Genomic DNA, 13,153 nt, shown 5'->3' with positions numbered 1-13,153 from the left:
ACACACACACATACACACACACAGAAAGAGATTTATTATAAGAAATTGGCTCATGTGATTATGGAAGCTGACTAGCCCTAAAATCTGAAGCCGACAAGCTGGGGACTCAGGGTAGCTCATGGCTTAGTTCTAGTTCTAGTACAAATATCTGAGAACCAGGAAAGCTAATGTTGTAGATCTAGTTTGAAAATCAGCAGACTCAAGATCCAGAAAGAGCTGATGTTCCAATTCGAGTCCAAAAGCAAGAAAAAACAGATACTATAGCTCAAAGGTAGTCAGGCAGGAGAAATTCCTTTTTATTTGTGGGGAGGGTCAGCCTTTTTTTCTATTCAGACTTTTAACTGATTAAGGTCCAGCTACATTACAAAGTATCTACTTTACTCAATCTATCAATTTAAATGTCAAACTAATCCAAAACATCCTCCCAGAAGCACTCAGAATAATGTTTGACCAAATATGTGGCCACCTCATATCCCAGTCAAGTTGACACAAAAAAATTAACCATCACAGCAAGGTTACATGAAACATGATCAATATACAATAATTAATTGTATTTTTATATAATTGCAATGAATAATATGAAAGTTAATAGGAAAAATTCATTTATAATAGCATCAAAAAGTATTAAATACGAATAAACTGAACAAAAGAAATGCAAGAGTTATATGCTGAGAACTGTAAAACACTGTTGAGAAAATAAAGATCTACATAAACGGAGAAAATTTTATATTCATGAATTGGAAGACTTAACATTATTAAGATGGCAATATTGACCAAACTGATGTGTAAATTCAACACATTCCCTATCAGAATCCCAACTGACTTCTTTGTACAAATTAACAAGTTGATTTAGAAACTTATATGGACTTGAAAGAGATCTAGAATAGCCATAATAATCCTAAAAAAGAGAAGAATAAAGTATGAGGACTCACATTTCTCTATTTCAAAACTAAGTACAAAACAACAATAATCAAGACAGTGCAGTACTGGCATAAGGATAGGCATACAGATCAACGGAACAGAACATTGAGAGCACAGAAATAAACTCATATGTCTATGGTCAACTGATTTTGACAAGGGTGCCAAGACCCTTCAGTGGGGGAAAAATGGTCTTTTCAAAAAATGGTGCTGGGATAACTGAATAGCCACATAAAAAAGAATAAACTTGAACTCTTACCTTGAAACATGCACAAAAATTTATTCAAAATAGGTAAAGGACCTAAATGTAACAAGAAAAACTATAAATCTCTTAGAAGAAAACATAGAGTAAATCTCCATGACCTAAACCTTGCAAAGAACTCTTACACATGAAACAGAAAGCATGAGCAGCAAAAGAGTAAAATAGATAAATTGGACTTCATCAAAATGTAAAACGTCTGTTGTGTTTCAAGAGACATCATCAAGGAAATAAAGAAAACCAACAGAATGAGAGAAAATGTTGGCAAATCATATATATAATAAGGGACTGGTTTAGTCCATTTTGTGTTGCTATCAAGGAATATCTGAGGCTGAGTCACTTACATAGAAAAGAGGTTTATTTGGTTCATGGTTCTGCAGGCTGTACAAGAAGCATGGCACCAGTATCTGCTTCTTGTGAGGGCCTCAAGAAGCTTACACTCATAGCAGAAGGTGAAGGGGAGCCTGTTTGTGCAGAGATCACATGGTGACAGAGGAAGCAAGAGAGGTCGGGGAGGTGCCAGGCTTTTCTGGACAACCAGTTCTCACGGGAGCTAACAAAGTGAGCAACTCACTTATTACCATGAGGATGGCACTAAGACATGCATAAGGGTTCCACCCTCATGACCTAAACACCTCCCATTAGGCCTCACCTCCAACACTGGGGATCAAATTTCAATATGAGGTTTGTGGGGACAAACATCTGATCTATAGCAGGAACTTATATCTAGAACATATAAAGGACTCTTACAGTTCACTAAAAGGAAGACAAATGACCCAATTTTTAAGATGGCCAAAGAATCTGAATAGATATTTCTCCAAGAAAGATATTAAATGGCCAAAAAACACCTTAAAAAGTGCTCAAATCATTATCATCAGAGAAATACAAATCAAAACCTCAATGAGATACCACTTCACACCCACAAGTATGGCTAGAATCAAAAACCAGATGCTGGTGTGATGCTTCTTATGCAGCCTGCAGAACCACGAGGCAAGTTAATTCCTTTTCTTTATAAATTACCCAGCCTTGGTTAACAAATATTGGTAAGGATGTGGAGAAATTAGAACCCCCACACACTACTGATGGGAATGTAAAATGGTGCAGCCACTTTAAAAAACAATCTGACCATTCCTCAAATAATTAAACATAGAGTTTTCACATGACTCAGCAATTCCAACTCTAGGTAAGTACCCCCAAAAATAAAAACTTATGTCCCCACAGAAGCTTGTACACAAATGCCATAATAGTATTAGTCCTAACAGTTGAAAGGTGGAAACAACCCAAATGTCCATCAATGGACAAATGAATTAACAAGATGTGACATATCCATATAATGGAATATTATTTGGCTATAGAAAGGAAAGGAGTACTGATACATGAATGCACCTTGAAAACATTATACTACGTGAAAGAAGCCAGACAGGAAAGAACACATATCATATGATTCTACTCATATGACAGTCCAGAATAGGAAAATCTGTAGATATTTAAATTAGATTAGGGGTTGTTTATGGGGGCCAGGGTGGTAGGTGAGTGCTTGCCAAAAGACATGGGATTTCATCTCAAGGGGATGAAAAGTTTCTAAAATTGTGGTGGCTCACACCTGTAAACCCAGCATTTTGGGAGGCTGAGGTGGGAGAATCACTTGAGCCTCAGGCAACAGAGTGAGACCAGCCCAGGCAACAGAGTGAGACCTCTACAAAAAATTTAAAAATTGGCCAAGTGCCATGGTAGATGCCTGTAGTCCCACCTACTCAGGAGGCTGAGGCAGGAGGACTGCTTGAGCCCAGGAGGTCTAGGCTGCAGTGAGTTATGATTTCAATGCTGCACTCCAGCCTGAGTAACAGAGCAAGACGCCATCTCAAATAAAAAATGATAAATAAAAATTGTGTAAAATTTAGTATATTCACATGTGTGTAAATGTGTGTAACCATATGTGAATATACTAAATTTTACACAATTTTATATGTACAATTGTTACACGTATGTGAATATATTAAAAGCCATTGAATTGTATACTTTAAATGGGCAAACTTTATAGTATACGAATTATATCTCAATAAGGCTATTTGTTTTAAAAAAAGAAGAAGAAATACTAAATTTTAAAGACAGTACAAAAAATATACAAGGCATCTCATTAGTTAATTTTTACATTGATTACATTTTCAGATGATAATATTTTGTATATATTGGGTTACATAAAATACACTGTTAAAATTAATTTCATTTGTTTCTTTTTATTTTTTAATATGGCTACTAAAAAATTCAAAATTACATACATGGCTCACTTTATATTTCTGTTGGACAGTGCTGCTCTAGAGATTTTACACAAATGACTTAAACATTCTGAACCCCAACTTCCTTGTATGTTATGAGGCTGTAATAATAGTATTGGCTTCACACAGTTATGACGAGGATTAAATGGTTTTAAACTCAGCATTTGGATGTTAGCTTTTATTCTAAGTATTAGTTCTTATTATCAGGGAAGCCCCTGGGTACCACTGAGCACAGCAGTCATGTCAAAAACCCCCAGTAGACTCCTTGGATTTATTTTACTATTATAAAATCATTTTTAGAAATGAATCTTAGAAATCATCACACCCAGGAATCACCAACTGTCACCTTGCCAAACTGTTGTTTAACAACCCCATGGTTTTCAAAACTTGAATTTTATTGTGGGACTGTAGTCTCTACTTTGCTGTAGGCCTGACCACCCCTATTCCCTTAGCAGAGCCTCACATTTGAGTTACCTCCTTGTTATCAGAGGTATTTGCATTTATACCTGATCCTTCACTAGTCCCAGCCCCTCATCTTCCTGATGAAGAAACTGGGGCCTGTGGAAAGGACACTGAGCTGCTAAGTGCAGAATTCAGCCTGGAAAGGACCAGGCCAGTCCTCACACATGCAATGCAATGTCCAGAAGACCCTGACTAGCAGGGTCTGCAACACAGGCTGTTTTGTTTACAAGCTAACACGCTATCCTTGGGAGTCTTGTTGGAACTTTCAATCTTCTTTAGTTTATTGCCACTGGAGAAATAAATCATTACTGGCACTCATGATACCTTTAATGCAGACCAGTGGATCATTCTGATGGGGAGGGAGAGAAGATGGTACTTGGAGCTCAAAAGTTCCAAATAGCCTGGTTTAACATACCCAAAAAATCCAGTTCTGTGTAAATCTGTCAATTAGCCATCTCTGCAGCACTTATCTTCTCCCTTTTATTTCCTTTCTTATATTTGTTTATCAAATAATACTTAACAAAGCTCAATCATTTGATTCCCAGGGTAACCCCACGAAGAAATGCAACCTGGGATAATTATTCCCATTTTATTCTTGACGCCCAAACTGGGTCTACCAGAAGACAGGAATGGTAGAGCTAAGCAAGGACCAGAAGAGAGTTTGGCAAAGTTCACTGAATGTATATTTTGGTTTTGCCATATCCAAATATCACCTGCATTATATAGTTATTATCTTTCTTTTTCTTTTTTCTTTTCACTCTGTCACACCAGTGCAGTAGCATGATCATAGCTCCTCACTGCAGCCTCGAACACCCTGTCTCAAGTGACCTTCCCACTCTTCCCACCTCAGCCTCCTTAGCAGCTGAGACTACAGGTACTTACCACTATGTCTGGCTTTTTTTTTTTTTTTAAGAGATGGGGTCTCACTACATTGCCCAGACTGATCTCGAACTCCTGGCTTCAAGTGATCTTCCCACCTTTTGTTTTTATTTTTCTTTAACAGGCACTTACTGTTTTTATGTAAGTCAACTGATGTTGAAAGGAAATTTTACTTTAGTGCGTTCAGTAGAAAACCAGTATCAAGTGCCATTAATAGAAGGTTAATATTTATAATACAAAACAATTCTAATTAGAAACTGTTGTCTGGAGAGCTTCTAAAAATCCTAATGCCCAAGCCAGAACTTAGAGCTATTAAATTGGAATTCCTCTGGGGAGGAAGCAATTAGGCATAAGTAATTTTTTAAATCTCTCCCCAGGAAATAGCATCATGCAGTCAAGGATGAGACCCTCTAGAATAGATACTATTGCCTGCTAATGCCTCTGAGGCTGAAGAGTGCTTGCCCTCTCTTCAGAAGAGAGACCAACAAGTGATAGGGAGGTATTAAAGAGACACTAGCCTAAACCCAAGACTTTCTCCTCAACATCAAAAGAACTGAAAAGTAACTTTGAAAAAGGAAAAGTCCTCATTGGTGATTTGTTACTGTTAATGAGTTGCTCCTTTGCAGTCTAAAACTGCCTCACAGGGCACTTGCCCTTTGGAAAACACTGGATCAGAAGACCCCAGGTGGTGTGCTTTCTATTCCTGTGCCCTTTCAGCTCCAGAAGCTAGCTTCCCAGCCAAAGACTCCCACAAGGTCACTGGAGAACCCCTGCTCAGCTCTGTGTGTTCTCCAGCAGGGACTCCAAATGCCTGCATTTACATCACACTATCAGACCTATCTTTCTATTTCAAAATGACTCTTCTCAGTGTTCACTTTAGAAAACCTTAAGGCAAAACTGGATCTCTGTCTCCTTTCATTTCCTCTCAAGAAGCCCCTCATTTTCTTCCAGGAATGTCTGCCCTGGAGAAAACTTAAGTCAGCCCTGCCCTTTTGGATCTTAAAAGGAAGTATCGCTAGGGAAGAGGGAGAAACAGGAGACTGACGCGGTGCAGATCCCCACATGACTTTGAGAGGGTCTTCTGTTGTGAAATTTCTCTTTCATCCCTCATCTCTGAACACACACAAGACGGTTCTCGTGGAGGGATGCATTAGAATGAAAGCTGGACTTTTGGGTGGAGATTCCAGATCTCCATGACATCATTTTCTTATCTGGCTTGGGGCATCACTGCAAGAACTGAGTACCGGCCTGTGTGGACTCCGGTTTGAAGAGCTGCCCCAGAAGGACTATGTGGCCTCAAGAGCAAGCAGTTTGTCTCACTAGGCAGGTTGCTGAGCAAACCTCTGATCTGCTCACTTCCTACATTTACAACCTAGAATGCTGACACAGTGTCTACCACCAGACAAGCAGGTTGCCTTACTGTCTTGTCAGCAGAATCCATCTCTCTTGTTTCTTTTAGAGCCTAAGGTCCTGCTTTGAGGTCTCCTCCCTATTCTCCATCTCAAAGTTACACAGTCCCTCCTCCTAGCCTTAGCTCTTGTTTTCCCCTAGTCCAGAATGTTCTTTCGCCCCATTCCTGCCTGTCCAAAGCCTACCCACCCTCAAAGCTGATTGTAAATGTCACCTCCTCCATGAAGCCTAAGATGATTCCTCCAGTCAAATAATAACAGTAATGGAATTAACAAAAAATAAGAGTACTAATAATAACCTACATTTATTGAGAGCTGCTGTGGTCAGGCAATGGGCTAAGATCTCACAAGCATAATCTCAACCAAATCATATACTAGATGTATCTCATTATCCCTGCCCTTTTGATATCAACTTACCTGCTCTTTCTGTGCCTCATTTTTCTCAGATATCAATGGGGATTATAATGTCTTCCTTGTAAGATTAAGTATAAAATAAGCTGGTGCATATAAAGCATGCAGCATAGTACCTGATACCATGATTTTGGCTTAGTGAATATCATTAGTTCTTGTAACAACTTTAAGGTCTATGTTTCTACTCATAAGGACAGGAGGTAGGGAAATACTGGGTAGAAGATGGTGGGGTCCCTGGTGAGGAGTCCCCCCTCAAGCCTGGACCCACAGCCCTAGATGAGAACTTCATATCCTTGTTTTCCCACCTGAATGTTGCCTTTTCCAAAACCACCCTGACCTGCCATGCCCCACCTCCACCCTATACCCATAAAAACTCCAAGCTTCACTGGCAGAAGAGCAGAGTAGTGCAGCAGAGAAGGAGGGAAGAGAAGTGCCTGAACATCAAGAGGAAAAGAGGCAGCTGGACATCAGATTATAGTCAGAGAGGAGTTTGGCCAGGAGTGGCCAAACTCCAGAGGAAGAGTATCTTCCTACTCCATCCCCTTTCTAGCTCCCTATCCCACTGAGAGCCACTTCCACCACCTAATAGTCTCTGCATTCACCATCCTTCAAGTCCGTGTGACCTGATTCTTCCGGACTCCAGACAAGAACCCAGGTGCCAAGAGGACAGGGTGTAAAAGGCTGTCATTCCGACCCTCCACTGAGTTGGTAAACACTTAGTCATCTGTGGAAGGCAAATGCTAAAAGAGCAGTGTTTAACACTTGCCATCTTGGGCTCCAGAGGTCACAGACAACCCCTAAATGCTGTCACGGGCTGGCACAGGGTTTGTTCCTGATGGCGTCCAAAGGCAGTCACCCTGGCTCCTGCTCCTGCTCTCCTGTGTGCTCCCCCTCCTGCAAGGGGTTTGAGTGCAGTGGCAAGTAAACAAGCCACCCCTGTCGCAAGTCCCATGAGGGGGTCAAGGGAACTCTCCCATCTCAGTATTATTCTCATCTTACAGATGAGGAAACCAAGCAATAGAGAGGTTGAGTAAACAGTCCAAGTTCAGTGAGAAGGAAGAATTTTACTTCCCTCTGGTCTTCACTGAACTTTGCTCATCACAAAGATGATGTAAGGATAATCTTCCAATTGCCATGGGAACTCATTTCATCAGCATCTCAGCCATCCTCGAAGATTTGCATACATGACATTATGCAAAAAGAGAAAGTTAAATTGACTTGAAGTCAACTGGCTCTACTAGCTACTGTCCTCTGAGACACTGTGATATTTACATTGCATCATGGTTCAGGGTATTCCAAAGACAGGTGTGCTCATTAATCCTCATACTTTCTCTCACTCACCAGGAATGTGATCCAGCTAAGGAGGCAGATGAGAGAGACCAAGGAACGTGCTGATGGAGCAGGTGTTGAATTCCTTCTCTGCATTTCTGCTCTTCCGCTCTTTAATTGGCTTCTGGCCGGATGTTCCTGATTGCAGAGGCAACACCTAAGGATTAGCCAGCTTAACTGCAGGTCTGCACAATAACAAACCCTTCAGAATTTCAGCACTCATTTCTTCATCAAGGGACCCAGAATTATGGTTGCATATCACCTACTCATTTCCTCTTGGTTCAACCTCACATGCTTTCATACTATTGCTGACCATCTGTACATGTTACTCACCCCTTTCCTCCTTCCCTCTATTCAAATAAGCCAGGCTGAGTTAGCACTCTGGATGCATCCCTATTGATGGTTGGACAAATAGGATACAGTTTCCAGAAAGGGTGACAACTTTCCTTCCTGGAATCCCTGCACAAAATGCAGGGTCACATATGGCCCTGAGGAGGGATTTGGTGGCAAAGAGATATCTGAGTTTCATAGTTTGAAAGTACTAGGCTAGCTGTGGTTCCAAACTGTCTACCAGGTCACCCTGTGGTGGCATAGTAAATTCACAGGACTGTGGTTTAAATTTTCCAAGGGAAAGAAGGGATCTTCCGGATCTGTTGAACACTGCACAAACTCAGGGTTGCTCATGGTTTCAACATTGGATCATGTCATACTCCTTTCAGTGATGGCATTATTTAGGGGAAGCCATGTTTTTGGCAGTTACTGTGACAAAAAGCAAGTGCCACAAGGAAATCAGTGTGAAACAGGAAATGAAAGTGGCAGTGCACACTGTGATTCTGAAGTTTAAGGAGTTGTACACTGCCCAAAGCCACACAGCCCATTAGTAAGCAATTGCATTGATTTGGGAATACAATAAAAATAATAGTTTTTTGTTTCAATGTATCATTTTTTTCAAATGGCCATTAAAAAGTTGTTAGCACATAAAGACTTTAAAGCGATTTGACCCTAACTACTTAATCAATGGATCTGTTTGGTATTTCTTTTGGCCTACAGATGCCATGAAAAAATTACTGAGGCCTAAGGGTTCTGCGACCAAGGAAGATTTGGATACTTCTGGTCTGGTCGAGTCAGCCATGTTTCATAGCTCCCAAGAACTTCATTGGTACCTGATCCTACGACAAAGCATACTTAGGTCTTGGTTTTGGTTGTCATGGCTGTTTCAGCTCAGAGACTTTTCCATATTTTTAGTGCTAAAGGTGCCTACTACATGGGGCCTATGCAGCCACGTGCCTTGGCCAGCACCGGCCTCAGGCTCCCTGGGCATCTCTCCCTTTCTTTTGTGCTTAAGTCACACCAATCTTTTTTCTGTTCCTCCAATCTGCCAAGTCCTGTCCCATCATAGGGGCTTCTTGCTGATTCTCATCCTGGTTCACCTGCAGGTCTCATCTTAAATGCCACTCCATCAGAGATCCCTCCTCTGTGATTCTTTGTCTCACCACCCATTCATCCCCTTCAAGTATTTTGTCCTCTGCACATATGACTTCATGAGGACAGAGTCCAGGTCTGTTCTGCTTACAACTACATTTGCAGAATTTAGCTGGGTGCCTGATATGTAATTGTCACTCAATAAATAACTGCAAGGTTAACAAGTGTCAATTTAAATCATGCATAGGTATTTTAACTGGGGCCCTGTGCAGCCCAAAGCATTTCAGAAGGCTTTTCTGGCAAACGGTCCGTCAGATAGACACGTGGGACAATTGCACCACTAGCCCCAGGCAGAGGCAGTCAAGGGCAGTGTTTGCGATCAAGATTCCCAGCTCTGCCACCTCCTTGCTGGCAGACATTGGGCATGTTACCCATTCTGCCTCTACCAGCCATGTCTTTGCCTAGAAAAGCATTGTTAAAAGGACTAACTATAAAGCTCCTAAGTAAAATCTGGCAAGAAACAAGCATTATAAATAAAAGTTAACTGCCATTATTAGGACCATGTTAGTGGACTATCCCATGAATGCCCACATGCCATTCTGAGGGGAAAGTTCTGCCTCAGAAACTGACAGGTCCAATGCCTCTTGCTTGTCTTAGAATAAAAGGCTCAATTCAAAAATGATACATGGACAATTCATTCTCAGCCCCATTGGTGTCCCCCACACAACTCATGATTAAAACCAAAAAGAATCTATTATGAAACTTTGATTATCCAGGTGGACAACAGAAATGGAGGATGTTAGGCAGTGATTGCCAATTTATCTATACTTGAACTGCTGCAAGCACATGGCGGAGTGTGCGTGCCTTATCCCTCCAATCCTTGGCTTGTTCCCTTCTAACCAGCTCTCCTCATGTTCTAGGCTTAAAAGTAAGCCCAGTGCACTCTAGTGTTGTTCTGGTTGTACCTAGGGAGCTCCAGGGGCCTGGAGCTGCTCACAATCATGGAAGGGAAATGCTACATGGCTCCTCTCCTTGCAGTGGGAAAAAGCATGAGTACCAGCCTTCATCTGTCCATACCTGAGTGACCGTTGCTCTCCTTCCTGGGCTCCTTCCCCCAGCCTCTCCCCTACCTGATCCTCAAGTCTGGACACGTCATTTTCACAACCCCCTGGAATCACATCACTCTCCTCCCCAAGAGCTACCTATACTTCCTATTTCATACATACCCACATCTTAGAAAACCATTTCTCCCATTGGCTTCCTATAGATGGCCTAGCTAAGGGTAATGTCTTTTCTGCTAGCCTGAGTTGCTGTCACTTTATAAACATTAAATAGAATGGTCTTACAAGACAGATGGTACTGATGGACTCAAACACGTGATGTGTTTCCTTAGATTCTCCATCTACTAGCTACATTTTTTATGGCAAGTTAACTTTACGTCTCTGAGCCTTAGTCTCCTCACCTGTAAAGTAGGCAGAATAGTTTCCACCTCATAGCTTTGTCGCGAGTACAGGACGAGAAAACTCACATGAAACACATAGCACAGTACCAGGTCGATAGGAAGCACACCTAAAAAAGTCTACTATTGTGGTTTCTCAGGTCAACCCCTCATTTGGTAGGTCTCAACTTAGACATTATCTCTTCTGGAAAGCTTTCCCTCACTGCCACCCCAAAGATGTGTGTGCATCTAAAGCACCCTTGCCGTGATTGTCATTGCAAGGTGTGTCACACTGCCGTGTCATTGCTCTTGGCTGTTTTTGACCCCTAGAATACTGTGAGCATATTATTGGTGGAGGTAGTGTTCCTTCTACTGTGGCAGAGCACCTGGCACAAAACAAGTGCTCAGGATATTTTTTGTCCTATTAAAAATAGTTATTTAAACAAGGAATCAAATAAAGAGGAAACTTTGCTGTGTTATACACTTATTACTGCTACATTGTAAGACCAGAGACTCCCTTGGCAGCCAAACACATTCCTTTTTTATATTATTTAATTTTAATAAGAGTTATCATGTATTGATTCCCCTTCTATGCCAATGTAACTTCATCTTATCAATTCTCTGAGGTAGATATTATCAGTAGTCCCATCTTACAGATAAGCAATATGAGGCTCAGAGAATTGAAGTAATTTGCCTAAGATCATCCAGCTTGTAGAACAGGGCTGGGACCCAAACCCATGACTGTGCATCTTCAGTGTCTGTTTGCTTTGATGCTCCGATAAGACTGAGGATGCCACTTTCCTTTTTGTTAAATTTTCTGGCCTCTCGAATACTACGAAGTGGCATTTCATTATTATTGGCACCTACATAACAAACATGGTAATGCCTTAGATGTAAATTCCTTTGGTGACTAATGAACCCCACCTTGCCATATTTTTGTCTTTGGCATTATTTAACTTTCATGCCTCGTCAAGTCTCCTTAACTGGAGTGTAACCGGTTGGTGACAGTGCCCAAGTCTTAAGATTCTTTCTGTCTCCCCAGATCTAAAAGGAACATCTCTTACCTATTAAAAAACAAATGAAATTGAGTTTCTGTCTATTTGGCCGTTCCATGTTCAAGTAAAATGACAGGAAGATCATTGCCAAGTCTGAAGGGTATTTGGGACAGCTTGATTTGGATCTGTGGTATACACAACTTTCACACTGGGGGACCAGGGAGGCACCTCAAGTAGACAGACATACTTGGTAACCTTTGTACTTTTTTTTTTTTTTTTTTTTTGGACACAGGGTCTCTCTCTGTCACCTAGGCTGGAGTACAGTGGTACAATCACAGCCCACTGTAACCTCAACCATCCGGGTTCAAGTGATTCTCCTGCCTCAGCCTCCTGAGTAGCTAGGACGACAGGCCTGTGCCACCACACCCAGCTAATTTTTAAAAACGTTTTGTAGAGATGGAGTTTTGCCATGTTGCCCAGGCTGATCTCAAACTTCTGGCCTTAAATTATCCTCCCTCCTCAGCCTCCCAAAGTATGGGGATTACAGGTGTGAGCCACCATGCCCAGCATGATTTATTTTAAACTAGGGACATGAGTTACTTTTTAAAGTACCATCAAGAATAAAGATAGATAGATAGATAGATAACAGATAGATATTTTCAAAGCCAAAAATTAGAGAGAAAATGACAGTGCAGAAGACCAGGGGTCATAGTTATTTTCCAGAGCAGATTCCCAGAACAAGATACAATAAAAGCCTGATGAATATTAATATAAATTTTTGGTGAATGAAGAAACGAATGCAGCCTTAAATGTGAGTCCCAAATCAACTGTCACAATGGAAGATGCTCCAAACTGCAGACCCCGATTTTTGGTCAATCTATTTCCTCCAGGAGAATTCTATGTGCTCTAGAGTGAGTAGCAGCAGGAATATGCTTTATCGGATGGTGCTTTAACAATTCATCCTATAAATGCAGGGGGTGCTAGTTAATATTCAGTAATTGTTGGTTGGAGTTGATGTTGATAGGGGACCCTCAGACAATAGATGACAGGACCTCACCACAAACATCTGCCCACTCCATGTTGTTCCCACCTTGCCTTGTTCTAACTGTGTCTACTGAGAGCAAGACCAGACCAACTGTTCTCATACCTTTCCAGCATACCCATTTCTACATTTCAGCAATCCTACAACCTAGGACACACCCACTTCCTTCTGGTTGCCCACACACCCATTTCTTTCACTGGGATTACCAAAGAGTTGCATTTAGAGAAGAAAACAAAAAAGGTTTCCACATGCAAATGGCAAAATCAAGGTCAAAGTGGAACACTTACTCCACAGTCAGTCCAGTTGAGCAGGC

Source organism: Aotus nancymaae, unplaced genomic scaffold (genome assembly GCF_030222135.1).
Source record: "Aotus nancymaae isolate 86718 unplaced genomic scaffold, 86718_ANA_hifiasm-v0.15.2.pri h1tg000015l_0, whole genome shotgun sequence".
In the NCBI taxonomy this organism is placed as follows: domain Eukaryota; kingdom Metazoa; phylum Chordata; class Mammalia; order Primates; family Aotidae; genus Aotus; species Aotus nancymaae.
This window is presented reverse-complemented; position numbering follows the sequence as displayed.